This window comes from Harpia harpyja, chromosome 3, assembly GCF_026419915.1.
Source record: "Harpia harpyja isolate bHarHar1 chromosome 3, bHarHar1 primary haplotype, whole genome shotgun sequence".
Taxonomy (NCBI): Eukaryota; Metazoa; Chordata; class Aves; order Accipitriformes; family Accipitridae; genus Harpia; species Harpia harpyja.
The window spans coordinates 26,848,428-26,871,828 of NC_068942.1; the positions used below are offsets into that span (position 1 = coordinate 26,848,428).

A 23,401-nucleotide genomic window follows, 5' to 3' on the forward strand; every position below is an offset into this window, starting at 1 on the left:
TCACAAACACTGTAATGTGAAAAAATATGAATTGGGATTGCCACATAGGAGTCATTATTCTTCAAATAGCAAATTAATTTAAAAAAGCAGTGATGAACATCACAAAATTCATGCTGAAACTTCTGATAAAAATATTTTTCTACAGTTTGAAAAGATTTAGTGAAGTTTATCTTTCTTAATTTGAGGGCCAGACATTGGTCTATCATAGCACTAGCAGAGAATTCTGGCTATGGCCAGAATATCTTAGAAAATGTTTTCTCTTTAAGAAGTGGTGTTATTAACTTGCACACGTATCAAGAAAACCTTAAAACTAGAGATCAAATGTACAATGTGATAATACTGTCTGCATATGCAATCAACCTGCACCATTAGCTCAGAGTGCTGTCACGCAGTCCCTGTATTTGAACAGACACTTCACTCCCTAATTCAGTATATTTGCCATTTCAAGCAGAGGGCAGACCAAAAATACAGTCTGATACTTGGAGGGGGCAGGATCACACAGTCCTCATTTTCAGGGGTCCTACTTTCTACCTTGCTTAGACATGGATAATTCCTTTCCACGTGGATAGTTCCTTTCCACCAGTGCTTGGAATCGGATTTCAGGGACTATTTCTGCGATGCTGGTGATGGCCCCTACTCAAAGCTTTCTGTAGTCATTTTGTTCCCATTTTGAGCCATGGAGTTGTTGTCAGCTCTGGAACTCTTGACTTTATGCATCAATACTTTACTAAGAGAGGGAAGAAACTGAAAATATCTCTTTTCAGAGCATCTGTTGATATTTGAGCTATATTGACATGTACTTTGCTGACATACTAATCTATAAACATATCATTTACAGCAATAAAGTTTAAATGGACTACAAAATCTACCATGCAATTAAAGAAATAATTGTTTATCATACTATTGACTTTGTTCTACTGAATTTCAAGTGTTTATGAATGTAATAAACACTAATCTTACGATGTTTTCATGCCATCTTCACTTTTTTGTCTAACAGAGCTGAAATGCTCTAATCTCACCACATTATTTAATACGAGTTGAGGAGACAATGATGTCCATCAACTGAGAAATAAGAATTGATAGTATTGACTTCAGGAAAATCCCACTTTTGATGTATTAATTCCCTAACTCAAGGACTATGAATACTTTCTGAATAACAGATAAATTGCTTTTTCAAAGACCCACGTAATTTTCAATTTTCATTCTTTGTGACAGGTAGAGGAACCTAGAGGATTCATCTTAATAAAAAAAAGATTGAGATATTTGGAATTCAGATTAATCTTGTACTTGTTTTTACCTTGCGAATATCAAGTCCTACTTTCCTAGGAAATATGTTCTAGTGTACTTCTAGTACAAAATAGCTGCTAGTTTGCTAGAAACAGGCTTAACAGGATAGGGCCAAGGATCAAATCCTACAGCTGTCCAATACCTCCCCTTGTCATAACGAAGCAAACAGATTAAGATTCCTTTGCATTTATCTAATCCCTGGGCTAGTTTATTATTTGACATTAATTGGAACAGTATCAAAAGAACAGGCATTTAAAATTCAGTCTTCTTATACGATCTAATTGAGTACCCTTAGAACGCAATATTTCTCCATTCCATTACTGGCTATCACTTGGAGAAATAGCTCCTAGCTCATGTTGTTACTTTCTTCAGTATGGTTAGAGATTAATTAATGAAGCACAAAGAAGCAAAATACCTGCATGAATTTACATATATCCTTTTGTACTTAACCCTTCTGATAACAACATACCTAACATTTTATTTTCCTTTACTGGACTTGCTGGGATTATTGACACATTTGTTTAAATGCAGACACACGTTTTTGAAGGCCTGTGGCTAAAATTGGTAAATTATTAAGTTATATTGTTAATTCAAACCTAGTTATCATACCACAATAAATAAATAAAGTTTTCAGTAGGATAACTAAGAGTAACATATTTAGCAGTATACTCCATTTATTTCTAAATCAAATAATTCACTACATTTTTTTTTTTATTATTTTACCATCTTTAGCAATGCTTTCAATGACTAGTTCAGCAAAAATCTTATGCCATTTCTAATCATTGGTATAACATCCTCATCAATGTGTATTAAGAATAGTTATAGATGTCCTGTTCCTCTGTTTTACTTCACAGATATTTAGCACAGAAAAAGTCACTTGATTTTTTTTTTCTTCTTTTTTTTCTTTTCTTTTTTTTTTTAATTGAAGTAAATGACTAAAGCAAAACCCCCTTTGACCCCAGCAAGAGCAGAGCTGCCCCCCCAGCCCGGGCTCCCCAGAACTCTCCTTCAGCACCCACATCACCCACTACCCCAGGCTCCCGCATCAGCTGGGAAGACCCCGCTCCCTTTACCTAGGGAAAAACGCTTCCATTTTCCTGCCAAAACTTATGCAGTTTAGACGGATCCTATCTAAAGTGGTATATGTACTACACAAGGCAAAATCAAGATGATATTTACATGTCAGCCATCAGCTGTGAAAGCAAGCAGCACTTTCAGTTCTGCAAGCTGCTGCTACCTGAAGGTTGTACTTGTATCTGTGGGAATGAAGAATGAACTATGAAGACAAAAAACTTGTTCAAAGAGTAGTTACAAGCTACCATAAAAATTAACCCCAACGTAAGTTCTATAAAATGAACACACTACAAGGACATTGTAGATTATACTTGCTTATATTAAACTACAGCATATAGAACTGTAACAAAGCCAATTACACGTATTAAATCATTGTATATCTTTCTACATACAGATACCTAATACATATATTCAAGATCCATACAATTATACCAGACAAATTATTTGGATTGAGAAAATTAGTATGTAGATATAAACGCAGTATTTCTCATTAACTACACAAAATACCTCCCAATAGTACATATCACCTGAAAAAGAAAGATAGTAAGACACAGGAAGCTAGAACAAACTTTGCCCATAAACTCACCTATATAAGATCTGGAAGCATATCCTTCTAGGGAAAAAATCTTAAGTCATTAGCCATTGCTAAAATTACAGTATTTCCTTCATTCTCTTAGATTTACTGATGATTTATAAAAAAATATTTTAGGCGTTTCTTTTCATGATCACTCATTTTTACTCCATCCATTTTTCCAATAATGCAAGCCATGAGTAAATAAATAATCCCCTGTATTCCTTGCTGTATAGATGATATTTTAATATAAGTTCTTTCCACACAGTTGCAGTAACTTGAATCTTTCGACAGAATCCCTGGCCTTCACCAGCATGAGCTAGTAAGCTTCCTTTCTCTTCTGCTGAATGCAGAAACACGTACTAATTCATAGCCCCTATGGCACCCTTTTGCAATGAGGTAGCTCATGAATACTAATAACCTCCTAAACATGTAGTAGTTGTGGACCAAAGGGAAGATGAGCACTCCTTTATAATGAGGAACATTACATTTCTAAAAATAAACTATGATATATAATTAATAAACCCAAAGTCCAAATTACCTATCCACAAACTGATCTGTCACTCTTAGAATATATAGCTGTATTTGCATATGATACATAACATTTGCTGCAAGATTAATTACTGTACAATTTATGGTATTTCATAAATTAGTTCAAACATGGTGTTTTACAAACCAAAGGAGAAACACATATCCTATCTTAAAATTCTCTCTAGTTAGTCAATAGACTTTTTTAGATCATAAAGAAGTTAGTTGATTCAATAAAATAATAATTTTGTACAGTCTGTACCAACTGGAACTACATATTGATCTAACATGCACATCGATCATATATTAAATCCATGAAATAGCTGTTAGAATCAGAAAAAAACTTGCTTCTCCTGTAAAGTCACCGTATTAGAGTCCTATTGTTGTATTAAGATAGTTGAAATTCAGTAACTCTTGTAAACTATACCTGTTCTTGACAATATTCCTATATTGTAACAAAGTGCTAATATAGTATCGGAATCTGTTTTGTGAAAATGCTTTTCTCAGTAACATGCTGACCAGTGAATTGTGCAAGTTTCACAGCTCTGACAGATTTCTATTTTTTAAACTCGTAAAACTAGCATTTCTCCATGAAATGGAAGAATAATAATTCAGAAAGTAAGTCTGAACATTACAAAAGATAAGCAGATTTTAATTATTTCCCAAGAACATTTCATCAAGTCGATTTATATTCTCTGAAACAAGCAGAGCAATTGTCTGTGTACGCGGAAGCCCGTGCGTCTGCCTGTGCGTACCCACGGCACTGTCAGCCTGAAGCCAACTAATCGCATGAATCATAAAATGAAACCAACACAAAAGCAGTTCTTTACTGCAGGGACGCTGCTCAGGGTTACGTATTCCTATTAACGCTGATGCGGGCAGGCTAATGGGAATCAAAGGGCAAACAGCTCAAATGACCCAAACTTGACTGCAAATAGCCACGTATATATTAAGTTCAAGTGTATCAAACATAGCAAGCACGTAAACGTTAAATCCACATCAAGAAAATAGGTATTGGTGGGGGGTGTGTGACAAATACAAAAATGTGGAGTTTAAGCTGAACGGAGGAAACTTTCTTCAGTAGCAAGAAAGCTAAATTCACCCGTTTTTCTTTCTTTGTATAACATTCAGCAATAACATATTATTCTCCATGTTGCATTGCTTTCTTCCCTCCAAAGCACGAGGTACTGAAGAACCTGTGATCTCGCTGCTCTTCGTGTACAAAGGCTACCCCATCGACATAAAATGGATTGCTCGCTGCTCCTTTAGAAAAGTAAATAACAGCAACAGGCAATAGGCATAAAATAGGGAATGGAGGAGGAAAATCTGAAAGGCTAAATGGAACAGTGGAAGGACAGGATTAACAAAGAAAATACAGAAAACATTTTAAAAAAAGATAAACTGAGAGGAAGATAAAGCAAGTGAGAGCTACTTTGAGGTCTGAGCCATGGCTAAAGCTATTTTTCTACATTTCTTCAGTCTAAAAATAACATGTACTGCCTCTTAAAAATATTAGTGTAATGTTCTTATACTAAAAGTTTATGAATTATATTTCAACTTAATCAACTGCAATAATTAAATGAAAAACCAATTCAAATTATTTTTCAGTCTTTTTCAGATCATTAAGAAAGTCTGCTGGTAACATGACAGCTTCTTTGAAAGAGGAAGCATAATTAGATAATTAAAAATGCACAAGCAATGCTCCATAGTACATTTTTCATGTACAGATGTTCTGAAGGGATTAAAGACTCCATCTCTCTCCCTCTCTGACAGACACATAAAGCAGTTTATAATGATGGATTTGAAAAAATCATTATCTTCAGATAATGAATAATCAGAACATTAATTACTCTGGCTTCACCTTGGTTTTGTACACAAATGACCTCAGAACCAGAAGTTTCCATCTGTGATACACTATTTGGGGGTAAAAAGGATACACTGTATTTTTTAAGCAGCTTAGCTTAACATTTTTACTATATCTTGCCTCCGTGATAATAATTTGGAGGCTATTGCCCTCTATTTCCCCCCCAAAAAAGCAAGAGTTGTGACTCAGGTTACATCAGCGTGCTTGCCCTTGCCCCAAGAGAGATCACCTAAGAAGCAATATTAATTAATTGCCATACATGTTCAAAATGTTTCTCCTAATGAAACTGGGAAGTGCACTAGTTAATGAAACAGTTTCGTTGTTCAGTCTTGGGCTGCAGTGATTTGGGTAATCAGAAACAAAGTAGGGTTGCCAATTTACTTCAAGTGTGGTGGTAGATGCTTACAGTGTGGAGATTTTAAATGCAAAATGCCAGTCAGTTATAATGTTACTGGCTTGCCTGTTAGTTACATCTATTCTTCAAATTTGTCAAACATTAAAAATTTAGGTAGGAATTTTCCATTCCTGGTTTCTGCCCAAGGTTGAATTTCTTCTTTTATTTATTCTAAGTTCCAGCTGAAATAGCATGACAGATTGTCTGGTCCTTTTGAAGGAATTAAAAAGAAAAAAAAAAAAAAAACAATATTGTACTGTTGCATAATAAACAAATAAATAAATTCACTTTGAGAAGTACTTATGGCTGGTGCCTGACTGAAAGATGCCAAGGAGGTGATCCTTCTATTTGGCACAAACTGTTTTCTGTTCCTTTGAGTAGCTGTAAATTTGGTAAATCAACATCTTTAAGTCATAACTCTCATGTTAGAGACTTCAAAGACCAACACTTAACAGGTCACTTGCTATAACAAAGCGGCATTGCACTCACAGCTCCTATTGCTAAAGAGATTGTACATTTCCTGAATACTACTATTTCACCTCAAGGCTAGAGGCAGAAAGTCAGTATTTCCCAGGAATTGCTTGTCTTGGCTACTCTAGATCTGGGAAAGTTAGCTGGACTGTCCAGGATGCAGGGAGCCTGCATCTTCTCTGTTGGCCATCAGGCATGACCCAAGACGAAGTCATCTGACTGGAGTGCAAAAAAAGTGAGATGGACAATAATCCCTGGAAGGAAAGAGACTGGTTCATGGTGATACAGAAGCAGGAAGAGAATAAGAAAACTTGGAGAATAAATTCTTTTCATCTCTCTTTCTGAAGACAAAATGGTTCCTAAAAATTCCTGAGACTGAACAAAAGCCTTTCTAACATACCATCACAAGTATTTATTATATTATGACCCTCCCACGAGATGGTCAGTTTATCTTTTGTAACAACAAAACACTCACTTTCCCCTTGCTTTTGCAGAGAAAGCACACTGCTTTTTCATGTGCCATTCACCCTGTTCCGCATGATGAACCCAGCTATCATGTAATGTGCGATCTTTTACTATGTAGCTGGGTTAAACAAACCAGAATATTAAAGAATCAGGTATGTTTTTTGCTCCAAACTTTCCACATGATGAGGGATTGAATCCACAGCGTCAAGCCAGAAGAAACTCACATGCAACAGGCAGCGTATGATCACCAATGAAGACATGTTTGAAGTGACTTGTCAATCCTCACATAAAAGCTATGGGGCAGACACCTGAAGAGATTAATTTCCCAGAGCAGTAATTAACTAGCTGAGCCAGAAGACCATCCCTTCTCTTTCTACAATTCCTCCCTCATTCTCTAAACAAGTTCTAGCTTCTGTAACAAAGAGAATTTGAGTTTTAAAGATGACTGACTCTTTATGTGCACTGTCTTCATTTATCCTTGGGACAAGCCCATACCATACACTGATTGAGGCAATTTCCATGGACAGAAATGTAAGGCTAATTAAACGAGTATACCTACACACAAAAAGGCCAGGTTTACACAGGCAGGCTCAGTTCTAGTATCTCCTATCTTTCAGCACTTAGCTTTGCACTCTTCATATTTTTTTCATACAAATTTTGTAAAAGTTCTCTTTAGTAAGCATTCTTTGTATTATATAAATTAAAATTTAGTGCTTTATGTCATTAAAAACATTTACATGTAAGCAGTAGAACTAGTGGAATATTTTATTCATATATGCAAGCAAAAATCCTGCCATTTTTCTCCTGATTTTTTAAACATATACACATCAATCTAAGAGCCATAAAATGTTGGTTTTTTTCTTTCCATTTCAGGCTACACTTTTAATCAGGTGAATTTTTATAAAAACACATTTCATTCTAATATACCAAGAACTGAAGAGTAAACAGCCATAACCTTAACAAATCAGAACTGTTTTAAGTTTCTCCTTTCTGTTTTCAGTTGAAGTGTTGTGGACTGAGGGGGTTGGGTGATTTTAAATTTATTCTGACAGCTCTTCAAGCCAATTTGCTGGTCATTCTTCCATTTCTGGTCATTATCAATTTCAGTCAGTGTACTGAATTGCTTAGCCAGCCAAACTTTGTTAAAATTGCAGTCTTCTGACTTTCTACGGCTAAGTAATTTTTATTGATGAACTTAAACATACCTTCACTATTCTGGCTAAACTCTGACAACTTTACTGTGCTTGAATTTCTCTTCCAACTACTCATACCTTATGTTATTTGGAGGCATGGAGACTAACCATAAAATCACAGACTAATGCAAAAGATCCCTCTCAAACCAAAATACTATATACTCTCTTCCAGCACTTGTTCAAAAGAAAACAGTCCATACGGTAACTATTCTGTGGAGACACTCTTGATACGAAGGCATGAAGCAACACAGGGACGAAAAGCTTCCTGTAAACAAACTAGCTGGGGAGTGAGAAGCCACGGAGCTGCACTTAGTGGTGTTGTGCCCAACCTCACGAGCCCAGAAAGGCAGGAGTCCCGGTCCAGGCATAGCAAGTTGCTGACTTGAGATAATATGTTGGGATAAAGCTGTCGCATATGAACAGCTGTGTATGTACCACATGATTAAAAGGCACTCCAAAAAAGAAATCAAACTGCAAAGTACAGACAAATAATTTCAGATACTATGGCACGGAATATCGAGATGCAGGGATATGTCCAGAATAGGTAGCATGACGGTCCTCCAGTGCCAGAGTTGGTGAAAAGATCCCTTCTTTTTCTTCCCACTGCCTATTTCTACCTGAGTTTCTTATGCTGTGTTATGGTTTGGATAATCTGGCCTCAGCTATATGCTTTTAGCTTTCTTAACAAACTTTGACCAACTCACAATGTGACAGTTTCTCTATTGCCAACAGAAGGTCATTTCGATCAGGAAGAATTTTACAACCGTACTCTCTACTTCTCAGACAGCTGGGAACGCAGATGAGACAACCAAGTCTTAAAGCTGCCCAGTGCTGAAAATGTTCCTAGAGAGGTTTTATCCCTATGGCTTTGCCTAAAAGTCTTGATCAGGCTTTTTGCTGCATAAATACTCTTTCTTTGAGAGAATGAACACTATTACCGTTCTGAAGTTTTAAGAAGATGCTCCTTCATTTCTCAGATCAGATGACAGCTAGAACACAATTGTCTACATCTGTGAAGCTCTTAGTCTTTGCTAACCCAGCTAGGGAATTTGCATTAGCCACAAGTTGCGTTTTGCACTATATTAAAATTGTATTCTCTTTCAAGACAATTTGGCTTGGACTGTTTCATCTTACATCCATATTTCTCAATTGTAAATTGTATTTTAAGCAAAGTAGCAGTCATATCACTACTACTCAAGAGAGTTATAATGAAGACTGACAAGTTTTCCATCAGCTTGAACTTTTGGTGTTTGTAAAAAATTGAAGAATAGTGTAATCATTTAAAAGACATCTCTGCTCTGACAAGTATCACTTACCCCTCTAGGGGGAAGCTGAATAAAGGTATCAGTTTGTTAAGCACACAAAATAGTCAAACTCCCAGCTTGTAAATAAAAAGATGAACTAGTGTGCTTTTTAAACCCAGATTTAAAATGTTACCACTACACTGATGTCTTCCAGAGCATAATGTTCTAAATTATCATAAAAAATTTACTAATGCTTGTAAAAATGTATCAGTATCTTGAGTACAAACTTGTTAAAGAGTTTCAAGTGCTATTTATCACACTCTCCTCTGAAAGTCAAATTATTTTTTGGCTTATAAACTTCCAGTTCAGAAAAAAGACAAGAATTAGTGAACTTCATTTTTTTAACTCAGATATGAAATTTCTGAGCTTTTAGACTTGCTTCCTTATGCAATCCTTAGAGCTTCTACCACTTGTTTCCCTACTGGCCCATGGTGAATTTCAACCAGAACTAACGTATTGGGAAAGAATTGAAGATACCAAGGTTTTATAAGTTTTGTGAAGTCTGATAACTAGGCAGATGAGAGATACATTAAATAAGGTGCCCTGCTGAAGAAAGGTTGCTGTATGATCTCAGTACTTATGTATTCTCTTTGGTCTGCCAGCTGGACACTCTGGGTAGGGGAAGATCATGGAGATACACTGGAGGAGGGAGGTGACTGCAGCATTGGTGAGGTGATCTGCTAGGTTGTGACACTCCACTAATTGATTTGTTCCAAAACATCTTGTACGCATGGCCTTTTCACTGCGATAAATATTAAAGTTGAATTGAGTTGGATTAATTTATTTTTTTATCAACCCTCCATGTTTTAGTTAATAATTGTGTATCTTTTGTGAGCACAGCACTAATGCAAGCACCTACCAGGGACACACACACACGTACTTATAGATGCAACACACAGTGCAAATGAGCATAATAAATGTGGAAAGACTCCATCAAAAAAATGATTGAATCTAGCACCCACTGTTGATGGTCTTGATTTCACCTCATTTTATTCTTGCAGTAGGAGTTTGATCAGCAACTATGGAGTGGATAAGTTTCACCGATGATTTTAAAGCATCCTGTGCTTTGGAAAATACCGCTTCTTATAATGCTACCCCATATACCCTTCTCTGCATCATTAATGGTGAGATGCTGTTTGGATGGAATAAACGCTAACACCAGTCACATAGTAAAATGTTAATTTAAACATTCTGTTTTTAAATAAAGACTTTGCAATGGAAAATTCCAGGATAAAAAGAAATCTTCTGAAAACATAGCAGACATATGGGTATGAATCCAATGAGGGCTTTTATTGTTTATTTTTAATAGTAAAACCCATGGAAAGTCTTCAGTCTGTCAGCAGCACTGGCTACATTATGGATGCTCCTATTCTAGCTATGGAAAGGAAGATGTTCTCCATTGCAATATCAACTAATTAATCTCTCTCAGTATTTAAACACAGAACTATAAACCATGAAGCCACTGCACAATAAACATTGCTTATTACATTATATAAGAAAATCAGTCTCTACTTAGTGACCCTAAATGTCTTGTTTACAGCAGAAACCTTGACTACACAGAAACAGTCATACACGGGCAAATTATCAGCAATATAATTAGTGTCATAAATACAGAAGTTGTCTTCTGGTATTTATGAGTCTTTTTTAATCTCAAATTGGAATTCCATTACTGTTGTAGTCATGCTGAACAAAAGCTAAAGCAGTACAGTATCTTAGTTCTAATACTGACTTTAATAGCTTGTATTTAAAAATTACAAATAAATAATTGTTAAAATATATTTGGGAAATCAAAGCAGATGGTCATTACTGCCATGTGCTTAATTAGCTTATTAACACAAGTGCTGAGACAGTCTAATTCCTGAAGCTAACAGGAATGGAAAAGTACTTGACAATTCAATGCAAGCACTCAATGCAATGCAGAAGTCCAGCCAGCCAGAATAAAACATACAAACAAGTGCTTAACATCCTGATTCAGTAAAGTGCTGCCACGGACTTCAATCTTCTCCCTTCCAGCAAAACACGTGGCACAGCACAGGCTACATACTTCACTGAACGTCAGTATAAATCACTAACCACAATCCTTCATCGGTTGTGGGGAGTGCTCATTCATCCTTCACCGAAACCATCTGGTTCTTCTTGCACATGTGGGCTGTAGCTCACTATCCTTCCCTCTCCCTTACTGCTGATGGTCACTCACTGCTGCTTGTTACTGTCGTGCAACGGAAAAAGCCATTAATCTTCTCCCCTCCCTGCGCACAGCTAAGCTTGCTGATATGAAGATAAGCTTCAAATGCTCAATTCCCTGCAAATTCCCCCCCCAAACACCCATCTTAGTACAAACGTCAACACAACAAAAGCAAACTGAAGAGAGAATGAAGAGAGACCTTCCAATGAAGAATCAGACCACTGCGCTCTGCTGGCTATCCCTTGGTGACGTTCCCTGTCAATACATAGAGTGACTATTTAAACATTTTGACATCCCAGTTCAGCAGGGAATCCCAGCAATTTGAGCTCTGTAATAGTGCCTTGAATCAAAACCTCCTTTCTTTCCACAAAGAGGAAGCTTGCCTCAACACTAGGTCAAACTGGGCTGTTAACTCATAGTGTTTCTGCTTCAGTGACTCTCTGAGCTGGATGTCTGATCTGCCTCTGCAAAAGCCTCTCCTTCCTTACACTAAATTCTAAGGGCTTGTGAAGTTAAAACAGAAAGAGTGTTTAAGGAAAAAATTCTGTGTTTTTCTGCTCTATTAGAGTCTCTGGGTCACACACAGAGTACAACCCTGAATTTCCGTGGAACTTAGCTAGGTAAAAAAGAAGAATCAAACTACAGTGAAGTCTCTCTTATATTACTTGCATTATTTCATTTTTGGGGCATGACAAAAAATGGTGGACAGACTGGCTCAACATTTCCAGTGAAGAATGAAAAGTAGCAATAGATTTTTCTTTAAGGTAAAACAGTTTAAGGTAATTCTCTCTTCTGCTCAGAAGCAACAAAAATCCCCTAACCAGTCTAAGCTGAAAAACTGGACCACAGGAGGTTCTAGAAACAGAAAGTCATACAATAAATTTCATCCTGGGGAACACTATGCATTGTCCCTCTAGCAGGAGACACATTTGAAGAAGGGCCAAAAAAAACCCAAACCCCAAATAAATTTTTATCTGACTTTTAAAGAATTCCACTCAATATATTATTAATTGAGAAATTACATAGGTTAAAAAACTTTGGCCTCTGGAAGCCACCTAGTACTAGAGGACTATAATGTAACAGACAATAGTATAATAAAATGCAGTTGCTACACATTGAAGTTAGAAAACAGATATTTAGTTCCTAGGCAGTTGAGAGACTTTATATACTTACAAGTGTTACACAGTTTTTCAGTTACAGCTTACTGAACTATAACTCAAAACCTAAAAGTTAATCTTGTAGCTTAAAGTGTGAGGCTTGAAATTTGATTCTAAGCTGTAATAGCTATAAAAATCAGTATGATTTAATTATTCAAATTAGAAGAAAGAGCCACTTATTTCTGATTTTTCTGTTATTTGTACATTTAAGCACAAAAGAAATATATTATTGCATTATCAATGTATGAATTGCTTTAATCAGAGTAGCCTAGTTCTAGTATCTCATATTTCTTTCTTAGAAAGGAGGGATTCCTGTTTACAGAGAAGATGGAGGATTTCATAATTACATGAAGTACATTCTAGTTACCTGAAAAAAATTTGTACCTGAAAATTGCAGGATCTACAAGTTCTCATGAGAAAGAAATACTCAGGTCAAGAAATACTCTTCAGTCAAGCTAAGTTTGCAGAGACATAATTTAAAAAAATAAATTGGGAACTCTCTCATAATTCTGATCATTAAAAAATCATAAAAATGAAAACTTCAGAAAAGAGGACAACTTCTGTATTATCTCCCCAAAGCCATGCCAGTTTGCATTATGAACAGAAATGAGTATCATTTCAATGAGCGCCTTTGCACTGGGGCTTTGACAATTGATTAAAAAAAAAATCATATTGAAGCATGGATTCTGATGATCCACAGTCCAGCTGATAAATTACAACTGCAGCCATCTATTAATTTGCAAGTGCTTAGCTATGGAGGCTTTGAAGCAGATGTAATATGGAAGATGAATAGCAAATGAGAACTTCGTCCAAGATTCTTTATAAATGTGACAAGCTGTAATTACCTGGAGTTAAAATTTCTGAAAAGAAAGGCTGATCTGATTCATATGTGAATATATATGCAGCAGAATTAATAATTTCTGGTACTGCTACAGGTATGTAATTGACTGTGTGGTGCTTTAGGCCTGAGAAATGTGTAACAGATCTTCCACAGTGATGTTCTGAAATGCTGCACGTAGCAGAATTTAACCACGAAAACAAGAAACACCCTTTTGAAAAGGCCGATTAAGGACTAGATTTTCAATGTGATGCAGACTGATATTGCCACACGGCTGTTTATGGAGCTGTGGAGATTTATAGGCGCTGGGATCTAGCCCTTCATATACTGCTAACATCCACTTCTTCTGAGAAAGAGACCCAGATGAGCACACTGCTAGAACACTGTGATCATTAACACCTGACGGCATACAGCTAGGCATGCAGGAGGTATGCAAGTAATAAGTTTTTTTTTTTTTAATCTGTTTAGCACTGCTGCAGCATATATAGTATATAAGATGAATCTACTATGTCTTCCAGTATGACACCCTGAAGGCCCTCAAAATCCTAGCATGAGGAACCACCATGCTTCCAACTTCAGGACAATGTCTGCTTTGCCAGACAAGGATCTGGGCTGATAGCATCTTGCACAGTTAGAATAATATTTATTTTTATACAGAATACCGGTAGCAAGAGCTATAAAAATCAGGAACGTCCAGTTTGGTCTAGTATACCCAAACGGATCCCTCTCATGCTAAGCTACAGTACTGCACATTTCACTGCAAATTTATATAGCTCAATCCTTTCTTTATATAACATGAACTTGCCCTTACACACAGGTTTGTATAAGGAACACGAGATCAAACATATGCAAAGTACAAAAATATCTGTAACATTCACCACATTTTCAGGATCCCCTCCTAGGTTTAGATCATGAGTGTGGCATAGTGAATATCCCACAAAAAGTCAGTTTGAAACTACCTGCGAATTTGTTCCCATTTTCCAGGTGATTTGCTTTTATTGATGAATAAACTGCAGTGCTCTTCCGTTGTTGCCTCCACTAGTTCTGTCCACAATAATAATTAAAAGATTTTACATTTTGGTTTTTTTTCTATGAGTGAAGAATCTTAACTACACCCTGTACACTGTAGCACAAACTCAATATACAGATTTTAATTACTTTTGTAATTAACATGAAACGAGTGGGTTTCTTTATTTCAACACAGACCTCAGTCTCATCAACTGAAATGCGTGAAAAGCCTTGGTGTATTAACTTCGCTCAGCTGGCTCTGTGGTGCAGTACTGCTGCATTTCAAGTGAATCAGTGAGCTGACAAGGATGGATGCAGCCCTAGTCTAACCAGAGGGTAGGCGAAGGACGGAACAACTTTATTGCCCAGGTCACATCACATACATTTAGGGAGGTAACAGGCAGCACTATTGGGAAGGCTGAGAAGAAGTCAGAAGACCCTTTAGACTCTCTCTACTCCATTCTCCCTCATTACCATAAATTGTATTAAGCTAGATGCAATGTACTATCTGGGAGGATGGAAAACCAATGGGAGAAAATCTATTTCCAATCCAGAGAGTGCTCTCTGGCTACATCTTCTTGAGAGGTCTTCTGCAGATCGATGCTGCTGTTTGTCCTCAATGAGATGGCAAACCTCCAGTTACTTCATCTGGCTCCACACTAAAGACACTGAGCATTTTATGTAAGAGAACAGCAGAATATGCAGCATGAAATGAAACTCTGAAAAGAAAGAGGGATCTACGTGCACTAACATTACTAAATAAGAGGGAGCTACAAGCATAGAAAAGCAGCCAGTCAGCACTCACCATTTCCCAATGAACTCCAAGCGGAATGTCTCTGGGCACGTCTAGAAGCGGGGAAGGGAGAGGTCTTATTTGAGTCACTGGGAGCCTTTGCCTGGCTTAGAGTTTGCAAGCTCATCCCCTTAAGAGCTTGAAGAAACTGGCTCCACAGTAACTAACAGGACAAAAAAGTACAACAGCGTAAGGACAGGGACCCTATCTTGTGCTAGGGAGTCTCCTACATGTACATAACGCCAGCAGGCTCCCTCTCCAGAAGTGTGAGTTTCCAGAATTGTCACAGTAACTAGGAAAGTCCCCAAAAGCTTTGGAAAGAAAATATTTAAATGGCCTCATTTCTAGTTAGCTCCTTGCATGAGAGTACCATCAGCAGAAGAACATTAGGTTATTTTCTTAGAGACTGACAGAGACATAGCAGAGGGTACTTCTAATGCCTGCTGACAAACTGGAAGAATTGTTGGGAGTTGTGCAAAAGCCGTGGATCCAAAAAGTTAACGTTGCACGACACACCAACTATGTTATCTTCAGTTTCACAGTGACATTCAGACTTTTAGTGTAAATCTTCAGTCACAGTCAAACCCAACTTTAATAAGTTCATTCCTTTTAAAAGAAAGAAATGAACAGCAGATTCATTAATTAGCAGACAGTTCCTTTTCAGTAAAAAAATTAAGGATATTTGGAAACTACAGTTATATCTGAAAGCTAATTTACATTCACCGGATCTTCCCTCTCAGTAACTATTGCCAATCAAAACTCTGAGGGGATAGAAAAAAGACCTAAGTTTCTCAGCTTTCCTCCTGGTCGAAGTGGCAAGGAGAACCTGCAGAGGAAAGAGCAGGAGCAGGGTGCTGAAGAGAACACTGTACCACGGTCCACACTGGTATCAGCTAGCTCTTCATGCATGCTCAATATCCGAGGAGAAAGGACTCTGAAGGAGATGTAGGGAACTGAGGAAACCATCTAGCTGTAACTATGCCTCCAAAGGCACAGCTTCTGACATGGTTAGAGTTTTTGACTATTTTGGCCAATTGCTACACAACCAGCACAACCAAGTATTATGGTTATGAAAAAAGCAAATGGATTCTTCCATATGTTGGTTAGGGCAGAATTAATGACACTGTGCAGGAAACCTCATCTACACTACTGGTGTCACAAATTGAGCCTTCTTATATTTAAGTGGGATTTCCCTAACTGCAGTTTGTACCAATTGTCTCTCGCCCTTTCACTGAGAAGAGCCTGGCTCTGTCGTTACTCTCTCTCATGAGGCATTTACGCATATTGATAAGATCCCTCCTGAGCCTTCTCTTTTCCATGAACAGTCCCAGCTCTCTCAGTGTCTCCTTGTATGACAGATGCTCCAATCCCTTCATCATCTTCATGGTCCTTTGCTGGACTTGCTCCAGTAGCTCCATGTCTCTTGTACCAGGGAGCCCAGAACTAGACTCAGCACTCCAGATGTGTCTCACTAGAGCCAAGTAGAGGGGAAGGATCATGCTGCTCAGCCTGCTGGCAACACTATTCCTAATGCAACCCACGGTAGTGTTGGCCTTCTTTAATGCAAAGAGGCATTGCTGGCTCACTTTCAACTTAGTGTCTACAAGGATCCTAGGGTCTTTCCTCCAAAGCTGCTTTCCAGCTTAAGCTGCTTTCCAGCTGTGAGCCCCCAGTATGTAATGGTACATGGGGTTGTTCCTCCCCAGATGCAGGATTTTGCATTTCCCTTGTTCAATTTCATGAGGTTCCTATTGGCCCATTTCTCCATCCTGTTGAGGTCCCTCTGAACAGCGTCAGACCCACCTAGTCTATCAACCATTCCCATCAGTTTTCTGTTGTCTGCAAGTCTGCTGAGGGTGCACTCTGTCCCATCATCCCAGTCACTAATGAAGACGTTCAACAGTACTGCCAAAATATTGACCCCCAGCGCATACCAAAAGTGACTTGCCTCCAGCTGGACTTTGTGTCACGATCACAACCCTCTGAGCCTGGCATTCAGCCAGTTTTCAATCTGCCTCACTGCTCACTTACCTAGGCTGTCCTTCCTCAGTTTGTCTATGAGGATGCTTTGGAATAGAGTGCTGAAAGCCTAATTACTAAAGACAACATAGAGAACATCTGCTATTCTCCTCTCATCCACCAAGCGAGTCAACTAATGAAAGATGGCTATCAGGTTAGTCAGGCGTGATTTCCCCTTTGTAAATACATGCTGACTATTCACAACCACCCTCTTGTTCTGTATGTTTGGAAATGGTTTCCAGGATTATTTGTTCCATCACCCTCCCAGGGGCTGAGCTGAGGCTGGCAGGCCTATAATTCACCAGATCCCCCTTGCCCTTCTTGAAGATAGTAGTGACAATTTCTTTCTCCTAGTCTTCAAGAACATTCCCCGGTTGCCATAATGTTCCAAAGATTATTGAGTGGCAATGACATCGGTCAGCACCACTCATTTAGTATTCACGGGTGCATCTTGCCACATGCCAACAACCTGTACATGTCCAGTTTGTTTAACTGTTCCCTGATCTGATCATCCTCTGCTGAGTCCTTGGTCCAGATATTCCCTCTGGTCATCAACACACTACAGAAACCTCCTGGATTGCTTGTGCCCTACTGCATTGCTCAAACAGCAGATACCAAGATGATTTAAGTTCCCCATGAAAGCCAAAGCCTGTGGATGTGAAACGTCCAGTTGTTGGAAGAAGGTTTCATCTACTTCTTCGTCCTGATCAGGAAGTCCATAGCAGACACTCACAACATCATGACATTGTGTGGCCCTCTAATCTTTACCCATAAACTCTCAGCTGGTTCATCACCCATCTCTAGGCAGAGCTCCCTGCATAACTCTGCCCTCTCACATAACACCCCTTCCTTGCCGTTCTGCCCTGTGCTTCCATGGATTGCAACACTCCAGTCATGTGAGCTATCCCACCACGTCTCTGTGATCATGATGAGATCGTAACCCTGCAGCTGCACAACATACCTCTAATTCCTCTTGTTTGTTCCCCATGCATTAGAGTATGGGCCATTTCGAGAGCCACCCACTTGTGCTGATCTCCCAGATAAAGGTATGAGAGCTTCCCCCAAATGCTCTCCTCTCAAGCACATCCTTATTCACTTGCATATACTTGGGGCGGGCTGCTTCCTGCCCTGTTTGTTGATTACGAGGTCCTGCCTGTCCCCATCACCCTGCACCCTTTGCTTATCAACCCATCAACCACTTCCTCACTTGATCACGTGTCGGCATTTCCCTCCTCCATTGCTCCTGTTCCAAAGCCGAAGTGTACGAGCGCTAAAGTTCTAGTATCTGGAAAGAATAACAGCTATGTGCAAGTTGTATATGTTGTTCTGGAAATTGGGGATGAAACTGTTTGTCAGATAAAGTCTGACAGTATGAACCGAAACCAGTTCTTTTCCTTCAGTAATGTGCTGAGAGCATACCTGAATCCCAAGAAGCAAATACGAGTTTCTGATACAAGCCATTCAGTGGCATGGTATAATATGTGAAATAAATTAGGACTGGTTTAAGTCCACTGTTACAACCCATCATATTACCCTCTTTCTTTGATAAGCTCGTTTAAAATATTTAAATTAAACTTAAGCATTCAATTAAGCAAAGCATATAAAACCAGATTAAAATATGGCACATACATAATTATATGACACATTTATTAAGATACTAAATGTAATTCGTAATAAAGATGTGGTTTTCAAATTTCAAATGAGGAATAACAGTGATATTCCTAATGCAGGGGCAATTTGTTTGAAACCCAGATACAGTGAGAGAAATTCACCTTAAAACTAGTTATCTACTCTTTCATATATTTAGCAATTTTGTTCAATCAGATTTAAGTGAAACGATTTATGGTAGCCAACTTGCTAAATCCTCCAAACCAGAAGCCTCCAGCTCACCTTTGTGGTAAAGGTGGCATGACAGTTCCCTACTTGACATCACCAAGATGTCCAGGTGTCTTTGCATTAAGCAGGCCCCTAATGAAAAATGATGCAATGACATCATGGGCATAATTTTTAATGAAGTGAGCAAATGCCCTTCTTTGTCTGATCAAGCCCATATGGTGCTGATTAATCACCGTGTATTTAACATGGATTCTTACTTATCAATCATTTGCATTAAACCGCGAAAAATTTCCTTCTGCTTCATTTAGGATGTGAGAAATGTTCCTGAGTCATATACAGTAACATCTCCAGCATACACAGGCACGAAGTATTGCTTGACTGTATTATGAATGCATAAAGACCATGACTGATGAAAGCAAACCTCCATAAAGAAGGACTGGTAATCTGACTTCAGTCATGAAATACACACCGACTCCAAATGCTATGGCAAGCCAAATTCACAAGTCTGCCTCTGATTCAAGTCAAAAGTCCCAGAACATTTTGTTCCCAGAACAAAAATTCCTGATATTTGCCTGCACTTCCACTAGAGGGCATGGCAGTCAACCAGACTTCCCAGGATGGTAGCAAGAAAGATGTTCGGAATAATTTCATATGCAGACTAGTTTATCCATGCATAGCCATTTGTTATGACATTCACCTGAAAATGCTAACAAATTAGAAATTAAGAAGCTATTTTATATACTTATATTTAGAACGTGCATCAATCATAATTCCCTCTTGCAACCTATTAGAAGTGTTAATCAACAAAATCTCCAGACTGAAGATTAACTATTGGTATTTTCCATGCATGCTATGTCACAGTTTTCTGACAGGTAATTCAATTACAAATATAATGTAGGAATGAAATTAGTCTTCTGCCTTAAAAGGTTTACACATAGTCTTGTCATTGAGTAAAGGAAAAGGAAGATTTGCTTTTGCTCTCACTATGTTACTAACTTCTTCAACATGTTCAAGTTTCCTAATACTAAAAAACCTTAAGTTTGGGAGTTTTGACCCAAAGAATAGCTAGAGTGTTATCTAGCTATTCAAATAAGATGCACAGTATTTCTGTGTTGTTCTGCATCAACTGGTTTTATCCTTGCTGTTCAGACAGTGTTTCATTCTATAAATGCTGTACATTATTAAAAGCACAGTGGAGATTGAGTAATGTAACTAGAGTTACTTATTAATATTAAAAATTGCTGAAAACCCCCACGAATTGTTCTGCACTTACAGCTAATACACATAGACTTTAGAGCCACAAGAAAAAGAGATGTGCTTCTGGGTTTTAAAATCTTTACTGCTTTGAATAAAGAAATAACTATTAATAAACATAGGATAATATAGAACACATTGTCTGAAATGACAGAATCTCAAGTCTTCAAAACTGATAGAGAAGAGAGAGAGATCAATTCTGCCTGGATTGATAGGGAAAAGGCATTAGCTATATTTTTTAAGGATCTTTCCTCCATTAGGATTTGGGAGGAAAGGTCAGGAAGCTGTTTGTGCTGGCAGAACTGGTGGTGAAGTTAGTGGATGTAAACCACACTTACTATGAGCTGAAACCTCGGTCCTTCTGACATTTAAAAGTAATGATATTTTGTACAAAATTACAACAAAAGTTTGCTTTCCTGCAGCCCTAAAAAGGACAGCATCTTGTATGTCTAGGATATGTCTAGGAGCTTAATTTATATCCCTTTTCACAGATGCATTAATATGAGGGATGATGGGGTTATATTGACTAACAACATTAACTAAAACTACTGCTGTCTTAAGCTGGCACGCTTCACATTCAGAAATCTGACACCACGACTGTAACAGGAATAACTAACCAGTGCTTTTTAGCTCATGCAGAAATGTTAGAGGAGCACAGTTTCACTTCAGGTTACTAATCTGAACTCTGGAGTACTCTCCAGTCACACATCTCCATTTAATCTACTCAGCTTGCTGGTCAATAGCCCTAGGATTCATTTTTCTCTACTCAATGGAGAAAGAGATGGAGACACCCTTTTGAAAGGTGATGCATACCAGGAATCTTGCTTGTGTATTCTGAACTTGTGTGGTTTTCTTCTGGATACAAAAGACACCTAAGGATACTAGTTGAATGACTTAGTTTAGTGAGATGGCTGAAACTGGGCCACCTCCTTTGAACTTCTATGTGCTTACTAGGTTCTTCATAGCTCTCATCTCCAGAAGGTATCTGGAGAACAAAAGTAGGTGCATAAAAGCCAGACAGTTCAACAAACTGTCTTTAAACTTAACATTACACTGACACACTTGCCATGGCCACTGGGCTGACACACTTCCAAATGAAGATGGTGGACATGCGGTTCCAGTAAGGCATAAGTCAAAAAGTGCTCATTTCCTTGCCCCTTTTGCTCGACCATCCCATTCCATCCCATCCCATCCTGCTTGATATAGGTTAACATCTGGTTCCTTGCAGGCAAAAATAAAATTTGAACTTCAAATTACTAATCAAACTTGAAATTCAAATTTCTAATACCTTGAACTTAAAGAAAAATTAGTAATTAAGAGAAAGAATCCATTTCACTTAATTTTAGATGTCTAAAATTAAAGCGACCGATCTAAAATAGTCATCTAGGGTTCCTTCAACAATTAATGCTGGAAGACGACAATTCACCTGTCTTTGACATCTATCTGAAGATGAGGTGAACCATTGAAGATAGTATGTGTTTTTTTCCTTTTAGTGATGACTTAGGGAAGTTAGACGATTTAACAAACCCCTATTTTTTATGTGAATTCTACTGTAGATATGTAGTTTTTAAGGCTAAAGTTAAACAGCATGAATCTCACTCTGAAAAAATTGTAATACAATCAACGCTTTCCCCAAATTAACTCTTCATTTCCATGTAATAAGTAAACTGCACAAAGAATTGACTAAAGACTATGTGACAGAGGCTACCAGTACAGACACAGGAGGGTAGGAAGCAGACTATGGCTCAGATCATCAGCAAAATGCCTTCTCCTTTTTCTTTTCTTCAACACCCAACCTCCTTTCATTCTGACCTCTTTTGATATCTAATTCCCATGATACAACATTTTTGCAGGTCTCTAAAGACTTTGACCTTTTTATAGCGATGCTAGGCAATCATCCAAAAATAAAGTGTGCACAACTCAAATGGAAAATTTTGAACAGTGGATGTTAATCTGCCGGATACAATGTTTTCCAACATAACATCAAAATTATTTAAAATTTCACTCCACTGCACTTAATGGTTGAAATAGGCTAATTGCAAAGATAGTACATTAGGCATGTCCCACTTATTTTAACAGGTCTTTCAGGGAAGCAAAACCTCTGCCAGCTTAGAAGAAAAATATTGAAATTTATGAGTAATTTATGATCTGTTAATTTCTTCCTCATATTTCTACTGAATGAGCTGCGCTGTATATTATTACTATACACTTTGTTCACTGTGGAAGTACTACCTGAATTTAGAGAAAATTAAAGCAAGGAAGTATAAAGTGTCTAATCTCTGAGGTATGGATTCTGTGGACTGTATCAGAAAGGGAAGGCATCTGAATTCTACTTATATCTCACTTTAGGGGTCTAGAGTAAAGGTGAACTAGAGCTCCCATTGCAGACACTTGGTTTTGTACACTAACTAGGTTGGCTAATCCCGTACCCAAGGTGCTCTGCTACTCATTAGAACGGAAGGGGTTGAACGGAAGCAAGGATTTGACCCTACGTTTCCCCCTTCCCAGCCTCACATGAGGTTACTGGTTCTCCTCATTCTGATATTTGTGATCAGACATTCTGAACCCAAGGAACATCTCTGATAAAATCTGTTCAACATAGAGATATTTATGGAAAAAAAAACCTATTTTGTTCAACCTGCCCTGTGACAGGACCTAGTTGAGAAAATTCAATGTCTAGAAAATACAAGTATTTTGGTATGACTAAAGCCCTCTGCAAGAGACAAATACTGAAAAGCTAGGACACAATGAAATGCAGCATTTAAACACATGAATTGAAATAACTTTAAACACTTCAATAACTTTAAATGCATTTAAAGTTCCACTGCAGTGTTCTGCTGGATTATGGATTACTGAAGCTCCCAGGTTATAATTTCAGCAATCTGAGACATGACTTTGAATACCCTCGTCAACTTTCCTTAACAAAGAAAATGAGGTGGGAGCTAGTTCATATATAGAGGCCAGTTTCTGATTTCCCTAACACCCCTTCCCATTGCACAAACAGATCAAAAAGCCTCCAGCTGGACTTGTCGGATAGTGGTCTGTCTAGAAGTGTTCTGAAGTAGTAAATGATGCCATCCAGACTTTTATCAGACTGATTTCCTCCATAGGGATATTTTTTTTTTTTATAGTTCCTAATTCTTCCGGTGTCTTATAACAC

The 23,401-nt window shown here is 37.9% G+C and overlaps 1 protein-coding gene across 48 annotated transcripts in view; it reads right to left on the minus strand.

The window, feature by feature from the left end:
• The window catches only part of RIMS1 (regulating synaptic membrane exocytosis 1), a 341,727-nt gene that overhangs the window by 46,976 nt on the left and 271,350 nt on the right, over positions 1-23,401 (minus strand). The window lies entirely within an intron of this gene.